At 45.8% G+C, this 14991-nt stretch overlaps 1 pseudogene; it reads left to right on the top strand.

Annotated features, from left to right (window-relative positions):
• The first annotated feature begins 6442 nt into the window (after window positions 1-6442).
• LOC117849276 (protein ALP1-like) lies at window positions 6443-7161 on the top strand (annotated as a pseudogene).
• The last annotated feature ends 7830 nt before the right edge of the window (window positions 7162-14991 follow it).

Here is a 14991-nt window from a genome sequence, read left to right as displayed (position 1 = left end):
CTCGGCCACGAGATATAAAAATATATGTATGCCCCTATATATGTACTGCTTTAGCAAGCAAGGGTATTACCAACCAATATACCATCATCAAATATTGTCGGTGTTTAGACCCGGCAACCTATCGAGGGGGTGTCGAGGTAGTGTTTAATACGTGGGGCTCGCCGAGATCAGGAACTTGAAGGTGAACTCGAACACACGATTTAGACAGGTTTGGATCGCTAGATTGCGTAATACCCTATATCCTGTGTGTTGGTTGGATTGAATTGCTTTGGAGGGGGTCTCTGCCTCGCTTTATATTGCCGAGAGCAGTGTTACAGGTTGGTTGTTTACAAGAATACTAGTCGGATTCGACTAGGGGAGTCCTAATCTAATTACTACGAGTAGTTTCCTAATCCTCGACTAGTTCTTGTCTTGCCATGTAGCCTCCATGTCTGACACGTTTCGGTGTCCATTCCTATATTTAGGACTGTCCAAATCTCCCAGTGGGCCCATAGATGTATGTACGATAAGCCCCCAAGTACTTTTTAGTCAAATGCAACAGTTCCGAATACTTTTGTAGGCTTCTCCGACTAGTTTTGGTGCTCTTCGAGTACTCCATCAGGTTGAGTCTTTAAACGTACTCCAGCACTGCCATGCGGCTAGAATGTGCTCAAGCCTCATTTTACTTGGTCTTGAATCTTCAATCTTGAATTTTTATATGAAAGTGCGACGAAAGTCGTATTCCATATGGAGTAGCCCCCGAGCCTTAGGTTGAATTGAAGAATCAGGCTGAGGGTCAATCTGCAATTTGCATCTCTTTTTCCTTAAAATCCAAAGAAAAAACTTTTTAGCCGATGGGCACGTGGCACACAGCTCCCGTACCATTACACGACTAGTTTGGTGGGTATAAGGGTCAACCTTTGGTCAACATGACCGTTTGTCAACAGTAACCTTATCTCTTCCGAAAATAATGGAAAGTGCCAACCAGGTGCGAAATCTTTAGGCCATTAAACCAAAATATTCAGGTTAATCCCGCTACTATTACCACGCTGCGGTTATAAATAATGGAGGAAAATATTCCTTCTATTTTACCTATGCCATGTGCTCTTCAACTTCTGCACTGTAGCCCTAGCGCTGCCGCTGCCCGATCCTCGAGTTCTAGCGCCGCCATCCCCCACCACTTAGCCCCGAGTGTATGCGAAAGAAGACCCTTGTGGCAACAAGGATGGGGAAGAAGGCAACTGCATCCAAGGCGGTGGAAGGTGGGAAGAAAAAGACGGACAAGAAGAAGGAGATCCAACTGTCGGCTCCCAAGTATGAAAAGATTGATCAGACTGCCCCGCCGTTCCCTGCTTGTGCCTGGAAGTGCTCGTCGCTAAAGGAAGAGGACATCAAGCACTAATGGCAGCCAACCTCCTCTATAAGAAAGATGTCATCAACTGGAGCTGTGCATTCAGCAACCCGTGGCCGTTGGAGACATACGTCGATGAGACGGTAATCTTCTCTCATTTTATTGAGCATGGATTAGCTTTGCCTGCCTCTGACTTCTTCCGCAACCTCCTAGACTACTACAACATTGAGCTCGTCCACCTCAACCCCAATAACAATTTGCATGCCGTAATATTTGTGCATCTGTGTGAAGCATTTCTGGGGATTCAGCCACATTTTTAGCTGTTCTGCAAGTTTTTCCATGTCAAGTCTCAGCCCAAGAGAGAGCACACTGAAGTAGTCGGCGGGGCTGGAATCCAAATGAGGGAGAAGGTGAAGGGCTTTTACTTGGACTATGAGTTGATTGACTTGCATTCTAGGTGGAAGGATAAGTAGTGATACATCGGCAACCACGAGCCCAAGCTCCCGAAGTTGACAGGCCACTGCCCGATTGGGAATAATAGGTGGCTGGACGAGCCTTCCCACGGAGATTGCTTGGAGCTACCCGAGCTCCTGGACAGAATTGCCAAGCTCAAGCAACAAGGTCTAACAGGAGTAGGGGTAGCTTTCAACTTCATGAAGAGGCGAGTCCAGCCCTTGCAACTGCGATGTACATGGGGATACGACTACTCTGGCCCCAAAGACCCATCCAGGATGTCACCGGAAGAACTCAGCGTTTATGAGGTCATGACGCAGTTGAGATGCCTTTTCAAAAATGCGAGTAAGATCCCGATGATTGTGCGGGAGTTTTGTGCTGCCAATCCGCTAAGCAGTGTGAATACCTGTTGCCGCAGCCCTCGAGTAATGATTTTGGTAGTTCTTAGCGTACTGACTTGTCTGCCTGTGCAGGAAGATGCACACTTGTACTGCTCCGCTCCTCCCCCTCCTAGATTAGAGGACTCTGAAGCTGCTCCTCGTGTCCATACGACTGCGAGCATGTAGAGTGAAGCCGAGGAGGAGGAGAAATATGAAATTGAGTCCTTTAGCAGCTCCGACTCTAAAGCTGCGGAGGAATTTGTTCTTAAGGCTCGACCATATGACAAGGCTGGGTCGTCCTTCGAGTCATCAAAGTGCGCGACAGAAGATGATCTGGAGGCTGGACTGGCACCACCGCCAAAGAAGAAAAGGACCATCGCTAGGAAGCGTTCGGTGAAGAAGCCTCTCACCATTGAAGACGTGCCTCCACCGGTAATAACCTTCAAAGAAGCTCAAGATCCTGAGGATCGAGTACTAGTAAGTGAATCCCTTATCACCATGTCTACTCAATACAACATTGGTGGATTGTAGGTAGTCGGGGAGGTGACTAAGGTGGAGAGGACGAGTACTGAAGTCGTGCAATAGCAATTGCCAGTAATCGAGGAGGTCATCGAGATCGAAGACGACCCAGAACCCCTCGTTGCTAGGGCGAACCCAGTCAGCACATAGACTACCCGAGAGGCAGAGACGGCAACTAAGGTGGGCGAGGATCGCACTACAATCCAACAAGCCGCGCCAAAGAAGCCGTCTCTAACCATCAAGCCATTGCACTTGTCAGGGGAGCCCTCCCTAAAGCTGAGAAGATCCTTAAAGTAAGTATTGGTACTCCATTCAAGTACTAATTTTAGTTCCTATCGTCTTGTAGTATTTCTGACAACTTGTCTCTTGTAGGAAATCCTCTAGCGTGGAGCTTGGAGGCCCAAGCTTGAAGCCCGTGGCCGATTGCAGTAGCCACTTGGTCCAGGACATCATCCCGGCGCCAACAAGTCTGCCGCTAGAGGAACAACCAACGCCGGCAACAAATCCAGGTGTCGTATCACTTGTAGTTGCATTGATGCAAGACGTGATTTCTTCATTAACTAATGTTGTAGTGCCAACCCTCGAGCAACCAGTGCCCGAAGCCACGGTGGTGACTACCTCTGGTGCCGTGGCTACTCTTGTAGCCCCCGAGCTGGAGGTAGAGCCTGAAGCCGCGGTGGCGACTACCTCTGGTGTCGTGGTTACTCTTGTATCCCCCGAGCTGGAGGTAGAGGCCGAAGCCATGGAGGGGCTAGAAGTTGTGGCGACCATCCCACCATCTGAGCTAGGCCCATCGACTAGTTGTGCCCTGGTTCCACTCGGCACGGCAGATGCTGAAGCGCACGAGGAACCACTAGCAGCAGGGGTGAATCGTGAAGATATTAAATTAATTGACGACCCACTGCTTGGCAAGGAGATGGAGGTCTGGATGATGGAGATGTACTGTCGTGTAGGCAAATATGCAGTGGTAAGATTTTCATACCATTAATCGCTTCATGTTGGGCCAGTAGATGAATCTTCCTTGTGGAGTTGATGTGATTACCACGCTCTGCTACGGACCTGATAAAGGGATCTCCTCGTCCGGGTCTATTTAGTAGTCGGGGTCCTTGATCATATCCGTGTCGGACAGGGTAGCTAGGTAAATAACACCCGTGTTTTAGAGTCCGAACAGGAATCTACTTGGGTCGTAGTCTAATTCGCTCGATGGCTTAAGCGCCAGCTTGTGAAAATCAGTCCGACTAGTGGGAGAAGTCGAGCTGTACTCGGATTCGTCCCCCCAGCCTCTAACTAAGTCAGAAATTGAAAATTCGCTGAATTTCTCGACGAGATCCTCCAGAGCTTGGCGCTGGAGCTTCATGGCGTGCTTCTTCTTCTTTGGGGCTGACGCAATGTGGTGAGGGAAGTTTCCAGCGCCGTCTGCGATGCAAACCCAGGAGCCAAAGATGAACGTTGGGCCTGTTTCGAACACGACGATTGGCTCGATGATGACTTGGGCCATCGAGTTCGCTAGTGGATTCTCAACGAGATCTTCTACCTGGCGTGCCAGCGGTCAGTGTTTAGACCCAGCAACCTACTGAGGAGGGTGCTCGAGGTAGTGTTTAATGCGTGGGGCTCGCCGAGATTAGGAACTTGAAGGTGAACTCGAACACACGATTTAGATAGGTTCGGGCCGCTAGATTGCATAATACCCTACGTCCTATGTGTTGGTTGGATTGAATTGCTTTGGAGGGGTCCCTACCTCGCCTTATATTGCCGGGGGCAGGGTTACAGGTCGGTTGTTTACAAGAATACTAGTCGGATTCGACTGGTGAGTCCTACTCTAATTGCTACGAGTAGTTTCCTAATCCTCGACTAGTTCTTGTTCTGCCACGTAGACTACACCATCCTGCACTGTAGCCTCCATGTCTGACATGTCTTGGTGTCCAGTCCTATATATAGGACTGTCCAAACCTCCCGGTGGGTCCATAGATGTATGTACGACATATGTATAGACGTATGGACATATATACAAACGTGGACCAAAGAGTTCTCCGGCTAATTGGATGATTAGTGGACTAGAGAATTTAACATAAACGCATGAAACTCATTGATCGTTGATCAAGTGAGAATGAAACAAAGCGAACAAATGAAAATGATGTGAGTTGGAAGGATATTAGCCTAACCCACGCCTAAACACATGGACCAATATACTTGTCAGCTAATTGGTTAATTAGCTAAGTAGACAAATAAATCCCAAAGACATACGCTGGGTCATAACCCAAGAAGTTAAATCCCCGTATATATTGCCAACCAAATTAAATGGCACTAGCCATCATGTTTGCATACGTGCAAATACTAAAACGTGATACGACAAAAATACATGTGTCAGCCTATAAGCCTGACGGACGAATGAAGTACGTTAGGCAGTGTTTGGTTTCATACGTGCATCGTTCTATCCTCGATGGCTACGTGGGACCCACCCATCACACTGTTTGGTTGCCAGACTTGAACGATCTCGTCCAGGACCGAACCATCCAGAGGCATCGAATATTCCTTTTAGACCATGTGTCCTCCTGTGCGAGAAAAAACATCGAACAATGCCATCCCAGACAGATCGTCTCACTTGCATCTGCTCGCCTCCACCCCTTATCCCCTCTTCGATCCAACCTTCCCTCACGCAGGAGCTACCAAAGCCGCATGGACTGCTGGTGCTGGCGCTCGTTCTCCCGGCGGCGCGGCGCCCTTTGCGCAGGTAGAGACTTCTCCTCATCGCCCACTCAATCTGGTTGCTAGGTCTGGTTCTGGGTTGAATCAAAGGCCAAGAATGGGTTTGCGCGCTATTCAAATATGATGTTGTGCCAGGGGATTGGCGAACGAATATGTTGATTGGTTGCATTACAGGTTCCAGGTGCTTCTATGGTTTCTTTTGCATCTGATTAGTACAGATGCGATTCAGTCTTGCTAATTTTTTTTATTACAAACTGATTTGCTGTCGTCCAATACAAACTTCACGTGATAGCATGCGTGCAAAACTAATTTGTTCAGTGCAGTAGATTAGCACGGATGTTTAATTTCTCTTATCCCTGAAAATCTTGATACATGTTTTGCACTATTTTGGGTAATGTAGATGGACAACAGGAAGCTCGATAGGAGAAAATTGTTGATGCTTATTACTACAGCAGCAGCATATGCAGCTTCATGTATGGTGGCTTTGTTTGTGACATCTATACTATTAAGCAATAAGAGGCAACGTATTACTTATGGACCAATGGAGGAGAGGGATAAGTCTAGGATTGAGTATCTTAACACAAGGATCTACAGGGATGATATGACCTGCACAAAAATGAAAAGGCTTAAGAGAACCTTATTTTTCCGGTTGTGCCAAGTTTTGAGGGAACGCTCTCTATTATGTGACACTAAACATGTGTGCATTGAGGAACAAGTTGCCATGTTCTTGAATACAGTTGGCCACAACCTATGAAATAGGTTAGTTGGTACTAATTTTAATAGGTTAGGTGAAACAGTTAGCCGGTACTTTGGATTAGTCCTCCATGCCATAGGTGAGCTACGTAATAATCTTATTCGGCCACCTTCATTGGAGACCCCAGCCAAAATTGCAGGGAACCCAAGATGGGATCCATACTTCAAGGTATGACACAAAAAGCCCTAGATTAGGAATATATGGTCATAACTTTTGATTTCTGATTTTTTGGTATGTGAACAATAGAATTGTATTGGTGCTATTGGTGGAACACATATAAGAGTATCTGTTAGTAAGTCTATGGAAGCAGCCTTTCGTGGTAGAAAATAATTTCCTACCCAAAATGTTATGGCAGCGGTAGATTTTGACTTGAAATTCACATATGTGCTGGCTGGTTGGGAAGGGACAGCGCATGATGCTGTGGTTTTAGCCGATGCAATAGAGCGTGAGAATGGACTACGTGTCCCAGAAGGTAACATAATTGTTTCTATATATTTATGCCCATACCAATTGAATTGAATCTTATTTAATCACCATGTTGGTAATATCTTAGGAAAACCCTGTTGGTAATATCTTAGGAAAATTCTACCTGGTTGATGCTGGATATGGAGCCAAACCTGGGTTCATGCCACCATTCCGTGCTGTACGGTATCACTTGAATGAATGGGGGAACAACACTGTACAAAATGCTGAGGAGTTGTTCAATCTTAGGCACTCTTCTCTACGGGTGACCATAGAGCGTGCTTTGGATCACTCAAGAGGAGATTCAAAATTCTTGATGATGCAAACCCATTCTTTCCCTTCCGCACTCAAGTTGATATTGTCCTAGCTTGTTGCATCCTTCACAATTGGGTTATTTCTCAAGGAATAGACTGTTTCATTCTACCAGAGAGCAATTGGACACCTAACCCTCGAAGGACAACTAGGCAGCAAGCAAATGACCATAGGTTTATGGTCACAAGAGGCAATTGATTGCTGAAGCAATGTGGGCATATAGTCAAAATCACTATGGACATTAATAGTGTGCTTTTTATTGTACCAATAAACTATTTTTTATTTTTTCAGGTTTATGTACCAGCTATGTAGTGGACCGTTGTATTGTTTATCTTCTCGAATTTATGTACCGGCTATGAACCATTGTGTTGTGCCTAGTGGGGACCATTGTGATGTTGTAATATGAATCCTTGTACTGTTTTGATAAGAATGCTTGTGCTGTTTTGATATGAATCCTTGCTGATTTAATATGAATAATTTTTCTATATTATGAATTCTTGTGTTTCTTTTGTATGTTGTAGGAGATGGACCAGGAACATCAGGGAGATAACTTGGTTGGATATGGTGGAGGTGCAATTCAATGGACAAGTGCTATATCAAGCTTTATGCTCAACTACTTGTCTCAGCTTGTGGCTAGTGGCACTCTTCAGCCTTCAAGCAAGTTCATTTGGATGCCTGTGCAAGAGCTTTGAATGAGTGTCTGGGTGTTCTTGTCACTGGTACGCAAGTTAGTAACCACCTCAAAAAGTGGAAAAAGATTTATGGAAAGATTGTGAAGCTGAAAAGCTTTAGTGGAGCTAATTGGGACGAAGAAAGCTGCACCATAACCCTTGAGAGAGAGAATTACATTGGTCATATTCGGGTTAGTTTACTTGCCATATGATTGTTATTACTGGACTGAAATTTTTACCATATGTTCTTCTTGGTTTGTTGAAATTGTTACCATATGAGTCTTAATATTTTACTAAAATTCATGGCATCTATGTATTTTGCATGCTAGGACCATCGTGAGGATGCCAACTACTTAAACACTCCAATTGAGCACTACCATGAGATGGCCACTATCTTTAGCAATAGTTTGGCAACTAGGACCATCGTGAGGATGCCAACTACTTAAACACTCCAATTGAGCACTATCATGAGATGGCCACTGTTTTTGGTAATAGTTTGGCAACTGGTGCATATGCCAAGGGAGCAAATGACCCTCTTGCTACAGAGGTTACTGAAACAAAAAAATGCACCAAAAGACACTGAAGATGCTTCACCTACAAATGATCAAGTAGGGGCAATACTTGATGAGCTGACAATGTCTGTCAACAATACTGGTGGAAATCATGAGGTAGTAAACCACCACCACCAAAGAAGGCCAAGGTCACGGTTGAAGATCCTAACATTGCCATGGTGACTATGATTAGCCAGAGCCTTGGGAACTTAGCAGCAGCCATAATAAATGTCACCAATGCCATTACTTCAGATGGTGATATTCTTGAGGGACTTTATGATGCCATGATGAGTATTCTTGGATTTGATGATGCCCATCTTGATCACTACTATGTTTATTTGTGTGACCATCCACCACAAGGAAGGACCTTTTACAAGCTGCCCTTGTCAAGCAAAATGGTATGGGTTGCAAGGTACATCAAGGAGCACTTTTCCGATGTTGATCTATAAGTAGAAATCTAAATATTTTGCTAACCACTAGAACTATAATCTATGGTGGTTTATGATTAGTGACTGTGTGTTGTACCTAGTCCTGAAGTTTGGTGTTGTGGTATTTGTTAGCTTGTTGGTGTTGGTCTAATATTTTGCTAACCACATGAACTGAGACTACGGTGGTTGATGATCTGGTATGTATGAACTACGGTCTGGTATTGTCTGGTATGTATGAACTATGATCTGATATGTATTAACTATTATCTGTGATATTATCTCAGTGTTGGGCTTGTCTCTGTACTCGTTGTTCAATGTTAGGCTTATATCTAGATGCGTTCTTTTTTGTCAATTTATTTATGTAACAAGCTTTATTTGCTTTCTTATTATATTAGAGGTAAAATTACGAAGGTTACCCTACCCTGATTTATTCAAGCAACCAAACAAAACCATGTACCATCCCATTCAAATAACCAAACATCCAACTTGTATTATATCGTTCAGAATCATCCTATTCCTATTCAGATGAACCATCCCATACATATTCCACCTCATTATGAGTAACCAAACACTACCAGACACGTGCGATCGTCCCCGTGTAAAGCTCAACCTAAGGCCAGAATCTTGGTGCGGTAAAACAAATTCAAGCAAATCATCTATCCCGGTTTATCAGCTCGGGTCCACAGCTCAGAAGCTAGAGCCTGGCCATCGCCGGCCGAAAGAAAAAGGCGCGTATACTATGACCGAGTCCGCGCTGCTGGAAACGAAGCATGCCCACGAACCGCGCGTCCCGCGAGTACGTGCACGAGAATTACGAGCCACGCAGGCTGCCGCGGCCTCCCCCTCGAAGCAACTGCTGCTCCTTTGGCTGATTGGCTCTATAAATACAGGGTCATTAGCAGAGGAAAGACCCCCGGCCTCATCGTCCAAGATCGCCGCCAGGCTGCCTCGATCGCCCATCCTCCCAAGCACAAGAGTAACATAGCTAGCATATCTGAATACGCACAAATCGTCAGCAGGCAAAACAAAACATGCGCCAAGCATCCACCCGTCCAAAAATGATGTGGGACGGGAGGAAGTTATCTTTCTACCGCAATAAACGAAGCCATATACTTCAGTTAGGTGCCATATATGCGGCCACACCTAGATAAAGCAGATAAATAGCAAGTCTGTCCCAAGAGGGTACATCAGTATTTGATAGGCACGCTAGTGGTGCATGAAAACAAATGTTAAGTAGATCTAAATGTTCTGCTCGAGTTGTATATATGCAATCAGCAACCCATGTATGCCACATGCATATTGACACAGCTCCTATATTGCACGAAAAGATGTGATCATATTATGTTCAAGCTAAATGTACGTGGTCATCATCCTGCAAGACATCTACATCGACGCCAAAATTGAAGACTTCTTTTATCTTATTAGATTTTGTAATAGTTTGCCACATGCTGTAATTTTTCCTTTTAATGTTGAAATTCTTAATCAGGAGTTTTATGTAATTAACATAATTTTTATGCATATGTAAGAATTATGGGCGTATGGACTCGCAAAACCTGTTTCTTTTATTTGTCCCATTTAAATTAAGTAAAAATATACTTATGTCTGCTGACGTGGAGGCGGGCCGCCCGTTTCCCAACCTTCATCATTCTCTCTTTACATTGGCACCGACAGTTCGACATGGTTTTCGTGCCCTTGCTAGTGTGTGGCTACAAGGTGGGTCTCGTAATTGCATCACAATTCACACGGAAAGAGGAGGAACATCTGGCATCGGCAGCACGACACGTGACGTGCGGCTCTGTTTTCGTGTGCCGCACCTGCTCTCCTTGGACCTTGGAGGAACCTAGGCGATTCAATTCAATCATATCCTTTTGTTGCTTTGGCTAATTTTGTTCCATGCGCAAACATGTTCCTAGCGTTTGTAGCTGATTATAGCTCCCTAGACCAACACCGTGCATGCCCCCTCCCCCCCCCCCCCCCCCCCCCCCCCCCCCCCCTCTCTTTTTTGCCCATTTGAGTCAAAGGCCACAAACACCGCACAATACACAAGATGCTCCACTCCACCCAAATTAGACCAGGCATAAGGCCGGATTTGGCATGCATCAGTTGCCACCGCCCGTCCGCTAGCTGATCGAGCAACGACGAACGGTGAGCTTTGGCGATCGAGGGATCCGGCCGTGGATTTTGTTGCCCTACGCGTGCCATGTTCATTCTTCCAAAAATCATGTCCTACTCGAATGCCACACGCGTGACCGGGCCGGATCCGGCCGTGCATTCGCGCCCTAACCGGAAGTGATCGTGGTGCGTGCATGACTAGAAACCTTGGCGCGGCGTTGCCGCGCCTATCTCTATCGTTTTCGCTTGATAAACCAGCATATAGATATGGTGGGTTATCCAATAGATGGGAGGAAGTTACTATGTCAGAGAGGAACACAGAGAGCAATGAGCAGCAGAAAAGAAAAATAATGAAATTTCCGGTGAATGAAACTCAGAGCTCAACTATCTGCTCGATCAACAGAACAGTACTGGACCATTGGCTGTCTGCTGATTCTCTGCATGAAAGAGTATCTCACAGGTCCCGTTGCCGGGCGGCCCTCGAGCCGCCGCCACCTCCACCTCCCCGTCTTGTCGACGACAGCACCCACGAAGGACCCCGGCTTTGGACGGCACCGTATTGTGCTCCGCGGCAGCGAGCACAGATGCACAGGCAGGGGGCAGCTGCGGCGGTGCAGTAAGCAGGGCGCGGCTGGCTGGCCGCCGTAGCTCGAGGCAGCTGGCGCTGGGAACCTCTCCTCGGCCGCCAGTGGTGGAGCTAGAAAAAAAAATATAGCTGGAACGAATTCTAAAGATGAACTAAATTAAAAGTAAAAATGTGCGGAACATATGCTAATTCATACCACATTCACATATTGCATATCGTATAAATTATAGCCAAAAAAAATAGTGAATGAGCGACACAAGCCAAGTCTCAAGATGTTACCTTAAACTTGAAAAACAAATTAATAGTTCTTGCACCAAACAGTGCAAAATAGGAAAAAAAACTGAAAGTGGATAAACATGTAGATTATATAAAGAACAATTAGTGACTTGTGAGTAATAGTAAAGTGACTAACAATACCATTATACGAACTGGACTCTAGAATTCACAAGTAGGTATGGCCGTATGGGCCTTTCACCCTTGGGCTGCTTCTGGGAGCTTGGGCTGCGCCCTAGGCCACATTAGGCCTAGCTGTGTGTCTCGTATCTGGCTCTCGCTCGTTGGCTTCTTCGTCTCGGTCTTGGCATGCAGCCATGGCGGCGCCTAGACCACAGATGAACGGAGGGGGAGAGAAGCAGGGATTGATGGAGAAGAAGAGGGGAGTCTTGAGCAAGCACGCTTCTAGCTGGGGCGGCCACCCCACCCCGCCGATAGGGTGGCTCCGCCCCGGCCGCCGTGGAGGCAGATGGGGAGGGGAGGAGCCGAAGAGGGCGAGGCGGCGGAGTGCGCAGAGGGAGGCGATGCGGCAGCTGTGATGTGCGTGCGCACGGAGGCGCAACACCTCCCTTACCAACTCACAGACCGTGCCGGCGACGAGCCACGGCGGCAAGCACGGAACGAGGCAGCTCCCGATTGCTCTAGAATCTGTCACAGGAGACGCCGCTGACGGTAAAGGTTCGGCAGAACCTGAATCTAATCGTCAGCTTGGGAACGGACGGTTGAGAAAATTTGGACGATGTGGTTCGATGAATGCCCGAGAAACGCCTAATACCCTGACCAAGATTCGTCTTCTAAAGATGCCGGCCGTCGCCCGGGCCGTATGCAGAGAAGGCGACCGCGCCTGGTGGTGGGCCCAAGCTGCCAGAGACCGACCGTAGTAGACTCCGGGCTCAATTTACCTTCTCAACGCCGCCTCTGGCCTTCCTATGGTGGACCGTGTGTAGCACCAGGCACGAAACGAAGCAACCCACCATCTCAGGCTGTTCTAGACATGGCGTTTGCTCCTAACAAATGTAAAATGTTGATCGGTATGTATAATTCCCTATCTAAGTTGGCTAAAAATTACCTTTAGAAACTCCAAACGGGTGGGCTAAAAAGTGAATTAATTTTTAGTTGCAACTCAATTAAAGTTTAGTTCATTAGATCACTAAAACCATCTGTTCATTAGTTCCTGATCATTTATTTTCAAATTTAGTAGACACTTATTCTTCACTAAAGAATGACGCAAATATCACAAAGAAGTTTACATGAGAAAAATAAGGAAGCACAAGTGTAAACCTGATACAAATCATGGTTGGGAGAAGCTCGGTAATAACATAAAAATAAAAATAAAATATAACTCATATTGAACTTGATGCTCCAACTTTATTTTTTGAGAAAATTCCTTATTTGACACTAGAAGATGACTAAATTCCTTTCTTGACTTTGAAATTTTTCCCATCTCTTATATGACACCGAGTTCTATCTTTTATTCCTTATTCGACATTTTCATCACTTTTTCACCTAAATCAAACAAAACAACCATCAAATCACCTTCAAAATTTATGAAACTTTTTTGAAAATAGAAAAAATGAAGATGAGACCATTTTGCTTAAAATGCACATGTACGTTTGCCATTTTCAAATTAAAAATCACCAAATCTGACTACTTTTGAAGCATATTTGAATTTTTATGGTACCAAAATACTATCCAAAAATTATGGAAAAACAACTAGTATTCCTAACATGAGATGTAATCATTTATAAAATTATTTGCTATCATAAGTTACCTAGAGAATTACAAGGTTCTTTACAATTATCACAAATTTAATACTTTGATGTGAGAAATACTTTATAATTCTCTATGTAAGTTTTGCTAGGAAATAATTTAATAAGTTCCAGCATCTGATGTGAGAAATATTAGTTATTTTCTTATAATTTTTAAAAGTTTTTTGTGCCATAAAAATTTAGATAACTTGTAAAGGTAGCCTAAGTTGGTGAATTTTAATTTTAAAACCGTAAAGGTACATTTATCCTTCTAATAAATATGGGTTCATATTCATTTGTTGTATCACTATAAAAATTTTTATGATTTTTGGAGGTGATTTGGGGATCATTTCACCTGACTTAACTTAGGTCCTGTTTGGTTCATTTAGGGACTAACTAAACTTTAGTCCCCCCTTATTCACTGGACTAAAGTTTAGTCCCCCGTTTGGTTCTAGTGACTAAAGGTCATTAAAGCTGTTGAACAAAGACCCTTTTAACCCTGTTGGTACCCCTGTTCCTCCCAACGCATGCGCCAACACCTGCACCGCCGCCTCCCTGCCACTCCTCGCCCAAGCCCTACCCTTCCCCACCACCGCCCGTGCCCGAGATCCTCCGCCACCCCCGCCGTGAGCAGGCTCCCCCGCCGCTGCTCCCACCTCGCTGAATCGCGGCTCCGCGAGCTCCATGATGCGGCGCCCAAGCCCGGAGCTCCGCCACCCCCTCCCTGAACCTCCGTTGGTGCCACTCTGTCTCCGCCACCCGCATCCGAACCTCCGCCGTCACCTGGACCTCCGCTTAGAGCTTAGGCTCCCCAGCATCACCCTGATCTCGCGCTCCTCTACCTGCTGCCGCCGATCCCAGCGATGAATCGAGGCTGCCCGCATCAAATAGGAGGGAGGCTGACGGCGGGGGCGGCGGAGGGATGCCAGCGACGACGAGCGGGGGTCAGGCGGGAGGGAGGCCAGCGGCAGGGGCGGCGGGCGGGAGGGCGGTGGGGGCCGGGCGGGAGGGAGGGCAGCGATGGTCGGGCGGTGGGGTGAGGCGGGGGTGACGGTGAGGGCTGGGCGGCATTAATGAGGGGCACACCCTGTCCAAAGTCCCTTTCAGTCCCTTTTAGCAACCCCTTGGGAACTAAAGGGCTAAACTTTAGCAACTTTTAGTCACCTTATTTGGCAGTTTAGGGACTAAAAGGGACTCCCTAAAGTTTAGCAGCCCCAAACCAAACATCCCCTTGCACTAGTGACGGAAATGTCAAATAAAGAATGAAAGTTAGAAGTTGGTGTCGTATTAGGAAGTAAAAACTTTTTAGGATCAAAAAAGGAATTAACTCATCTTCCAGTGTCAAATAAGGAATTTTCTCTTCTTTTTTACCCTTTGCACCTAAATAAAGTGAAAAAAGGAAAACAGATAAGCCCATAAATGTAATCTAGAAAGGCTGACATCGTAAGTACCGTGGAAATCAGAAGACAAAATAGCCTGGTTCCTTCAAACTAAACACGGCAATTTTTCAAAGAACCAATCGTACATCGCAACACAATAATCTGAAAGACAAAGTAACACTGCCCCCAAGTCGTTGCTTCAGGCAAAACCTACAGTTTGTCGAAGTACTAACCAATTTTGCATCTGACACATCCTGATTACATTAGTCTTATCCACAATGAGCAGCAACCAAGCATATAAATATGTAACACAATACAATGGCCTAA

Source organism: Setaria viridis, chromosome 3, assembly GCF_005286985.2.
Source record: "Setaria viridis chromosome 3, Setaria_viridis_v4.0, whole genome shotgun sequence".
In the NCBI taxonomy this organism is placed as follows: domain Eukaryota; kingdom Viridiplantae; phylum Streptophyta; class Magnoliopsida; order Poales; family Poaceae; genus Setaria; species Setaria viridis.
The sequence above is the reverse complement of the archived record's forward strand: the minus strand, read 5'-3'. Positions and strand labels throughout refer to the sequence as shown.